Raw genomic sequence first — 9249 nt, 5'->3', positions numbered from 1 at the left:
CTTTCCAATAGAACTATAAAAGATATGTGTTAGGATTAGGGTTTGAATTAAGGAAGGAGATGAGGACATTTTTGGTATAATAAGTTATTTATTGAGTAAAACATTAGATCTCAAATTCATTAAGAGTGTGCTTTGAGGAATAATGTGTACAGAGAATATTTAGTGTGTGAAAATAGAAGCTCCCAAAAAAATCAGCTTTTTTATTCAAAAGAATCCAGCTTTTTGTCAAAAAAGTTATCAGAAAAGTCAAAAAGTTAAAAAGTCAACTTTTTACCAACTTCTCAAAACACCACCCAATTCTATATAATTATAATTTTAAATGTCATGAAATTCTATATAAGAGGAGAAATTGTTGCGGATGGAAACAAGTTTACCTTTGTGACTCTTATTCAAGCAGGTAATGTACATAATTTCAAGCTAAACAAATTCTATGATTAGTTCAAAAAAAAAAAAAAAAAAAAAAAAAAAAACAAACAAACAAATTTTATGATAATTTACATGCAGTTCTACCATTATTTGGTTACAAAGACAAGTAATAAGGAGTTTAGAGTACATCATCTTCTTCATATTGATGATCATTTCATACATGTCTACCATTGTTTGGTTACAATGAATAGTAATAAAGAGTTAAGAATATATCGTCTTCTCCATTTATTGTTGAATATAAGCAAATTTTACGATCTTTTCGTCCTTGAACAGTTCGCTTTGTGGGAATTACTTCTAAGGGCACCAGCTTCCGCAAACTTGCCCCCACCCTCTCCCTTATGTCTATTGTCTCTGGACTAATATTGCAATCAAGCTCCCAATTGAAAGAGTGCAGCAGGGTGGCCAGCCCTAACTGAACTACTCGGTGGGCCAAGTCATACCCTACACACGTTCGTCTTCCTGATCCAAATGCAATCAACTCAAAATGTTGTCCCTTGTATCCAATATTTGAGCCTAGGAATCTTTCGAACTTGAAAGACAAGGGGTCATCCCAAGAATCTGGATCCCTTCCAATTGCCCTGCATTGATGAGCACTTGCGTATCTTTGGGTATTAGATACCCCATATATTTGGTATCTTCCATTGTATTCCGCGGAATCAGTAAAGGAAATGCAGGATATAATCGGAGCGCTTCCTTAACTATGGCCTGCAAGTATGGAAGTTCATCAAAGTCATTTTCTTCAACCTTCCTAGTTAGTCCTAAGACTCGATCAAGTTCTTCTTTGACCTTTCTCATCGAGGTAGTAGCTCTGTCATAGCCCATTCGATGATGCTGCTTGTAGTTTCTGATCCGCCAAAAAACATTTCCTGCATCATTTAACATTGATTAACAACTAAATTCTCAAAATTTATTGGCCAACACACACAAAGGTTGTGCATAATTATTATTAGATTTTTGACCACCAAGTCATCTAAAAGTTTAAGCTATTAGATAAGAGGAACAACTTTATTGTACCATTATGGCGATGACAACGTTTGTCTCTGAGATCGTCTCAGTCTCTTCTGTTCCATCGCATTTGTAGTCCAAAAGCACATCTAGGAAGTCATGTTCATCCTTCTCTTTACCCAATTCCCTCTCCCGATTCCTCTCCTTCACAAACCTCTCTACAATCTTCATGGTTCGTCCCATGTCATGCACCATACCCCTGTTAATTCCTAATGGATCCAACCATTTCAAGATCAGCAATGCTAGGTATCATGAAAAACTTTTCATGAAAATAATCATGAAAGATTTGTGACTCTTGAATTACACTTAAAATAAAGCACCACAGACTAATCAAGGTAATCCAAGGATCATAACTTTTTCATGATCATTTTCATAAAATTTTTTTCATGATCCCTAACTTTTCTCTTTCAAGATTGGAAAAAAGTCCGCGATATTAGGCTTCCCGGCCCACTCCATGACTTTGTTCATGGCATCAAAGAACTCACGCCCTTCTTCGGACTGCTACTCCAACAGATCCCTCGACAGCATGAGGTTCGCAACAAAGTTAAAAGACATGAGAAAGAGAAAGTGGCTAGTTTTCACCCCACCTTATCCTCCCCTGGCGCTCCACATCCTCCTCAATCCATTCGATCATGTTGTCCACACACTTTCGCCTCAGAACGACAGTCTCTTCGATCCGTCTATTGAGCAGGATCTCCTTCGAGTAAAGGCGCCGCAACACCCGCCAGTATGAACCGTAAGTGTTGACAGACAAGGCTCCCTGGTTGTAGTTTAAGGCTGTCAGGGCATAGCAGACCTTGCGTGTCGCAGAAATGAAGGTCATGTTTCTTGAACAGTTCAGCTGCAGACTTGGCTGATTGTGTGACCATTGTGTTCATTGAACCAAGCTGCAGCCAAATAACAGGACCATACTTGGCTCTGAGAGTGTATAAGGTTTGATGTGGCACTGTTCCAAGATCAAATATGTCGCCAATAATTGGCCATCCTGGTGGCCCTGGTGGTGGTTGGGGAGAAGAGCCATTTTTGGACTTTCTCCAATTGAAAAGGAGAAGAAGAGAAGGTGATAGAAAGACTATCAACCAGGTAAGTTTGCTCCAAGTCTCCATTTTTTTTGTTTTTGTTTTCTTATCTGAAGCTCTCTTTAGTTCACCTTAATCTTGTATGCTGATATATTACCTAACACACACACACACACACACACACACACACACACACACACACACATATAATGTATTGCCTTCAATATTTTACTTGTTTAATTAAAAAGTAAATGAAAATGCTAAACAAAAATTTTTATTCAAAAAAAAAAAATCCTTCATTTTTGTAATTATGAACCATAATAATAGGTATTTTAACTCTCAATGAATGAATATAATTACAACAATGATAGAGACTACTAATTTTGGAACTCTAAAAAGACCACTAATGACATGACACTCAATAAAAAAAGAAAAAAAATACAATACCAAGGCCAAAACATCAAATCATTCCTGGTGAGGCCTACTACCACATCATTAGTGATAGCACTAATTAATACCCTTGTATATAGCATGCTACATACACTAAAATTCTTACTAAATTAAGGATACTAAAAAATAGAAGGTCAAAAATTAGAAGACGGGTAGCAACTTGTTGTGCGGCACAGTGGGGGGTTTGTCCTAAACTTATTTCGTTGATTTGAGCCTTTCATATTATAAGATTTATCGATTAAATTATTCATGAAAGCAATCAGATTAATTGAACGTTTGTAACCCTATAAAAACATCACATTTTTTTTTCTTTATAAAAAAATAATTAGCATGATTTTGATAATTTCTTAAAAAATAATTAAGACCTAATCATAGATTTACGGATTTCTAATTAATATTCTTTATAAATAATATGCTTGATAAATATTGAGAATATCAACATAAATTCATGACAAACTTCATGCACTCTCACAGGCGGCTAGTCAGTTGTGGGCAAAAGATTTGATAATATCTCATGGTCTGTAGCATTTTTCCTGGATTGACTGTGGCAGCCCTTTGAAAATTATGGTTTTGCTGTCTCAACACGATAAATGAGCTTTAATCAATCCCAAATGAATGTGACTGGAAATCTTTTGACTTGGCAATTGTTAATTCTGAGGAAAATACAAGTCTTAAATTTTTTATCAAATAAATAATCAAATATCTTATATAGGTATGTGATCTATAAATTTACGAATCTCATATCTATATAAGACATTTGATAATTTATTTAATAGAAAATTTAATATCTCTAGTATTATCTTAATTCTCATAGTTTGGATTGATTGATGGCAATAATTTGTAGATTATCCCTTCGTTGTCTCAACATGAAAAATGAGTTTTAATGGGTCCCAAATGAATACTGAAAAATTTTAAAAATAGAGAAAGATGTGAACGAAATTTTTGTGTAAAAATTTTATTTATATAGTATTACTCAAAAGTAAAACAACTGAAAATTGACCCCAAAAAAAAATTGTTTAATTATTTAACGGGCTTGATTGATTGTAAACATTTGTAAATTATGATTTTATTATCTCTTATTAAAAATGAGTTTTAATTGTTCCCAAATGAATGTTAATGAAAATATTTTTATTTTTTTTTATTTTAATCATTCAGATGGTTCGAGAATGTTCAAAAAAATGATATATGATTATACGTATTTTATAAAAAATTTAAACATATAACATTTGGTGATTATATATATATATATATATATTTCATATCATAACAATTTTTATGTGATTCAAATTTAAAAAGGAACACACATAAAACCCCCATTGGGGGTGTTGGGATCTCTTTTGATTGGTCAAAAACTTTTTTTTTTTCATTGGCAGCCCCCCACGTGGAGGTGGGGGGTGCTGGGGGTCGTTCCGTACGGGATCCGAAGCAGCGCTCATTTAAAAAACACTACTACCTTATTCACATTGTTTACAAAACAATACTATGTATGTCATAATTTAAAAAATAAGGTGGTGTTTGGTGCAGATTAAATAAGTTGCTTATAACTTATTTTAATTTAAGAATTTGTATCAATTTATTTGGTGTAACTTATGGTTACAGCTTAGGTTTCATTTGGGAATTGGTTATTTTTTTTTGGCTTTTTAATTATTTGGTTATTTTAGTAGGTTATTTTTAATTTTTGTGTTTAGGAAGATGAGTTAGATTGTTGTATTGAAAAATGGGTTTAAAATGAAGTTAAACAATGAAATGACAAAAATGACCCTAAGAAGATTATGTCCTCGTTGAATGACGTGGCGTTGCCCTCTAACTTGGGAAATGTATTTGGATTCCATCTATTGGTGTGTATCTCAATGTTCACAAGGGGCAATTTGAACATTTGGCGATCTGAGCTACAATGCTGTCAGGGAAACATGTTTGGTTTGTATTTGAGAAACATGTTTTGAGATAAAAAGTATGAAAATTTGTCTGGTTTAGTTTTTTTTTAAAAGATATTTTGAAAAATTATTTTGAAAGAGAGTTTTGAAAAAAATAATTGATTTGATGTGTATGAGACAAAGATTTGTTTAGAAAACTTGTAAACCAAACAAGTTTTAGAAAAAAAATTTGAAAAAATTTATTTGGTTTGACTACTTTTAAAAACTTATTTGTAGAGAATTTTTTCTAAAATTTTTTGAGAAACACAAACCAAACAAGGCGATAGTCTTTTATTTTGTTTATACATGCTTTTCTGCTATTTCAGTTGTAAGGCCAAAATAGGCCCCCCTCAACTTACTTTCCAAACACCATTATATTAGATAGAAACAACAATGTTATATCTATAGAATTAAAATATAAAAATATATATATACAAAAAGTAAATTATGTAATTTAAATTTATTTTAAGTATCACCTAAACATAATTCATATAATAGGCAAGATGAATTTATTAATATATTTTTTGTGTTTAAATTCAATGCATGTGAATAATGTTGGGTTGATATTTTGTGGTGAAATATCAAATTAAATAAAGAGTCCGATGGGCTACCAAGTAGTGTTTGGTTTTATTTTTAAGGTATGATTTGGATGAAAAAATTTGAAAAGTTTGTTTAGTTAACTAATTTTTAAAATATAATTCAAGATTCAATAATCTAGGAACACTATGTGGCCGTATTTTAAGTCAATCACCAATTACTTAGTCCAATATTATTTCTCCATCTCTAACATAAATCGTGAGTCCCTACCCCTCTTTACCAATCAAAATCTTATGGAGCACCACGTCTCCATATTTCGGGAATACTAAATAATCACCCACGATTTGGATGAAAAAATTGAAAAGTTTATTTAGTTAACTAATTTTTAAAATATAATTCGAAATTCAATAATCTCGGAATACCACGTAGCCGTACCCAAGTCAATTACCAATTACTTAGTCTCATATTGTTTCCCCATCCCCAACATAAATCATGGGTCCCTACCCCTCTCTATCAATCAAAATCTTATGGAGCACCACGTGTTCATATTCCGAGAATACAGAATAATCACCCACGATTTAGATGAAAAAGTTAAAAAGTTTGTTTAGTTAACTAATTTTTAAAATACAATTCAAAATTCAATAATTCCGAAATACCACGTGGCCATACTCCAAGTCAATCACCAATTACTTAGCCACATGTTGTTCCCTCATTCCCAACATAAATCGTGAGTACCCCTTTCTACAAATCAAAACTTTATAGAGTACCACGTATTCATACTCCAAGAATACTGAATAATCACCCATCGATCCATTACTTTTTCTCTCTCATCTCTCATTCTCTCACATTTTACATATTAATCAATCAAATTTTCTTTCACACTCATCTATTCAATTACAAATAATCCAAAACTATTTTCAAAATCCATAACTAAATAAATTTTTAACTCTTAAAACTCTTTTCAACAACTTATCTTTCAAAATATAATTCAAAACTCAAAACTTATTTCAAAAACTAAACTAAATGGATTAATTTTACTTTCAACTCTTGAATTATCATTAAATTATTTATTTAGTTATTAAATTATCAATTGAATATAATAAGTTCTTAAAATATATGAATCAAAATCTATTTGATTCATTAACTGTCGATTGAATGTATTAAGTTTTTAAAATATTTAATTTCAATTTGTTTATTCCGAGAAAGGATTACAAAATTAAAATATAAACTCCTAATAAGTATTATAAATTAATAAAAGAGCTTATCTCATTAAGAATTTATTTTTATTTTTTTTAAAAAAAATTAAACTTTATTATATTGAGTAATAATGATGCAAGCAGATATTTACTACCAATAATTGCTCATCCTACCACAAATATTATATTTGCAAACAAGAGCTTCCAACATTGAATATTTGTAAAACTATCAATTATTATGATAGTCCATTGTTGAGTTGGACATAATTAAGGGTGTAAATTTGGCTCAGTCCGACCTAACTCAGCCCACCTAGGCCTAATTCATATCGGGCCTCGCAGGCTCCCGCCAAAATTCAGGTCGAGCCGGCTCACGGGCCAAAAAATTAAGTTGAGACTCAAGGGTATTTGGGCCTTGTGTGGGATAGTGGATCGGGCTAGTGGACCAGGCCTCGGATTTGGACGGACCTGATCATTTTTTTTTTGGTTTTTTTAATTTTTTCTATCAAAAAATTATTATTTTTCACTAAAAAGAACACTGGACCTCAAGTAGGCCGGACCTTGAGTAGACCTTTGTGGAGAAGTGGTTTGGAAATACTCTTCAGATCCTGGGGGACGCTCGCAATCCTCTGCTAGCCACCTGAAAAAGAATTAACACTCCGGTCGGGGGTGTCGAAATTAGCACTCTGACGGGCAAGTCAGTCTCTACTCTCTGAATTACTTGTATTTTAAGTTAAGTGTAATGGTTCTCACGTACCTCTTCTTGGCTAATGTTCTTCTATTTATATCTTTTCGTTCTTGGGCCTCGGGATCAGGTCCACTTTCAATTCGCTATTTGGCTTCAATTATAACAAACTGCTTTTCACTCGGCCCTTACTTGACCGGCTATTTGGCCGAATAGGATAGGATTCGAGCGTATGAGATGGCGTCGAGTGCTATATATTTCGACCCTGAGTTCAATTATTCGGCATCTCTACGATTCCCAATATTCGACCCTCATAATTCCCCCCCAAGCATTCCACTAACGACAGTTGGCTGGAGTGTTTGGTTTCGAACTCGAAAAGTCAAAGCTGAAATTCGGCGGCTGACCTTATTCCAACGCAAATGTCTGAGCACACGCTTCTCAGTTATCATTTCAATTTCCCGCCCCTTCGTACACTTCTATTTATTGTGATTTAAAATTTGGACGTCTTTTCAAATACATACACGCTTTTAGACGCTCGTCTTGCAACTTCATTTTCTTCACTATTCTCTTCGTCTCTTGTAAGTTCTCTCCTTCTATGCCCTGAATCTTTTTTTCTTGCTTTTTTTTTTGGCTTAGCACATTCCTATAGATTGAAAGAAATGGAAAAACATTTAAAAGATCTTCTTTCCTCGGATCGAATTTTTGGCTTCCGACGCCATTTCTCCATTCCTGAGTGACAGACGACACCCTCAATATGGAGAGGGCTGATGAAACCACGATTGTCTTCCGTCTCCTATCAATCGCAGAGGGTGGACTCTGTTTTCCCCTTCACCCGTTCCTTAGGGCTGTGCTCTGCCATTGGGGTTTAATCCCTTCCCAACCCAATGTCAACTTTTTTAGAATCGTAATGGGGATTATCGCACTAAATCGATGCCTTAGGATTAACCTCAGCATTCCTGTTATTCGGCATTGTTATGCCTTGGCCAAGTCTTCTGGTCGACATGGATGTTATTTTCTTAGGGCCAAGGACACCGACCATCAACTAGTGACTATGCTTTCCAGCTCTGGGAAGCGAGTCAATGATATTATGGTCGTTGTCCAGGGTAATTGGGAATTCGACGAAGGCGAGGATCGCCTCAATCCTATTCCTAGACGCAAGGGCGAACCAGGTGGCCGTGTGGCTTCTTTGATTTGTTTTTTGTCATGTTTTTAAAGCTTCATCTTCGAGACCTCATGGTTTTGCTTGTGCAGGAAACGAATTGAAGAAAGTCCTGACTTCAAACGACGACACCGTTCTTTTAGAAATCAAGGTTGCGCTCAGATATTTCGGTCGGCCGAGTCTTCAAAAACAGGGGAGGGCGGCCCACGTTCTTCTCCTCTACGAGCCGAATTATACGACCTTCTTGGCGGCAGAAAACGTCCCAATTCTGAAGGATGAGGAGTTTCTTACTGCCCTTATCTTGATTGATTTTAAAAATTTGAGGCAATTCAGTTTCGGGGGGTCCGATTCAGAACGACCGGAAGTAGCTGAGGTTGCCGAGTCAGATCAGTCCGAAACTGAAGTCGACGAGGCTCTGAAGTTAGCCTTTGAGGAAGCCGACCTCAACTCAGCCGACCCTCCGTCCACTTCGGGCCGAGAGGACCTTCCACTTGACGACATTTTTCACGGTCTAGAGGATCTTCCCGGCGCGTACCCCGAAGATATGGCTGGGTTAAGCCTCACATAACTTGCTAAGAAGGCGAACGCAGAAAGGATGGCCGGGCGGCGAAGAATAGAGGCCATTCGAGCTGGAGTGCCTCCTGTCGTCGAATCTCAACCCTCCTTGCCTATTGGCAAGTCTTAGACCTCCTTGCTTGTTATTGAGGACGGAACGGCAGAAAACTGAAGTGCTGAGGCCGAGTTGGTTGTGCAGGCCGATCTAAAGGCTGAACAAAGAGTAGAGAAGCGCCCTGCCGAGGTTGAGGCCGGCTCAGAAGAAAACCGCGCCGACAAACGACCTCGTGTAGAGGAATCAGATGTG

At 35.5% G+C, this 9249-nt stretch overlaps 1 pseudogene; it reads right to left on the bottom strand.

Annotated features, from left to right (window-relative positions):
* Positions 1 to 562: 562 nt before the first annotated feature.
* LOC114274124 (iridoid oxidase-like) lies at positions 563 to 2537 on the bottom strand (annotated as a pseudogene).
* Positions 2538 to 9249: the final 6712 nt, after the last annotated feature.

The sequence above is a fragment of the Camellia sinensis genome, chromosome 3 (assembly GCF_055761805.1).
Source record: "Camellia sinensis isolate YWXY chromosome 3, ASM5576180v1, whole genome shotgun sequence".
NCBI classification, from domain to species: domain Eukaryota; kingdom Viridiplantae; phylum Streptophyta; class Magnoliopsida; order Ericales; family Theaceae; genus Camellia; species Camellia sinensis.
Note: the sequence above shows the minus strand (reverse complement) of the source record. Positions and strands in the feature narration are given on the sequence as shown.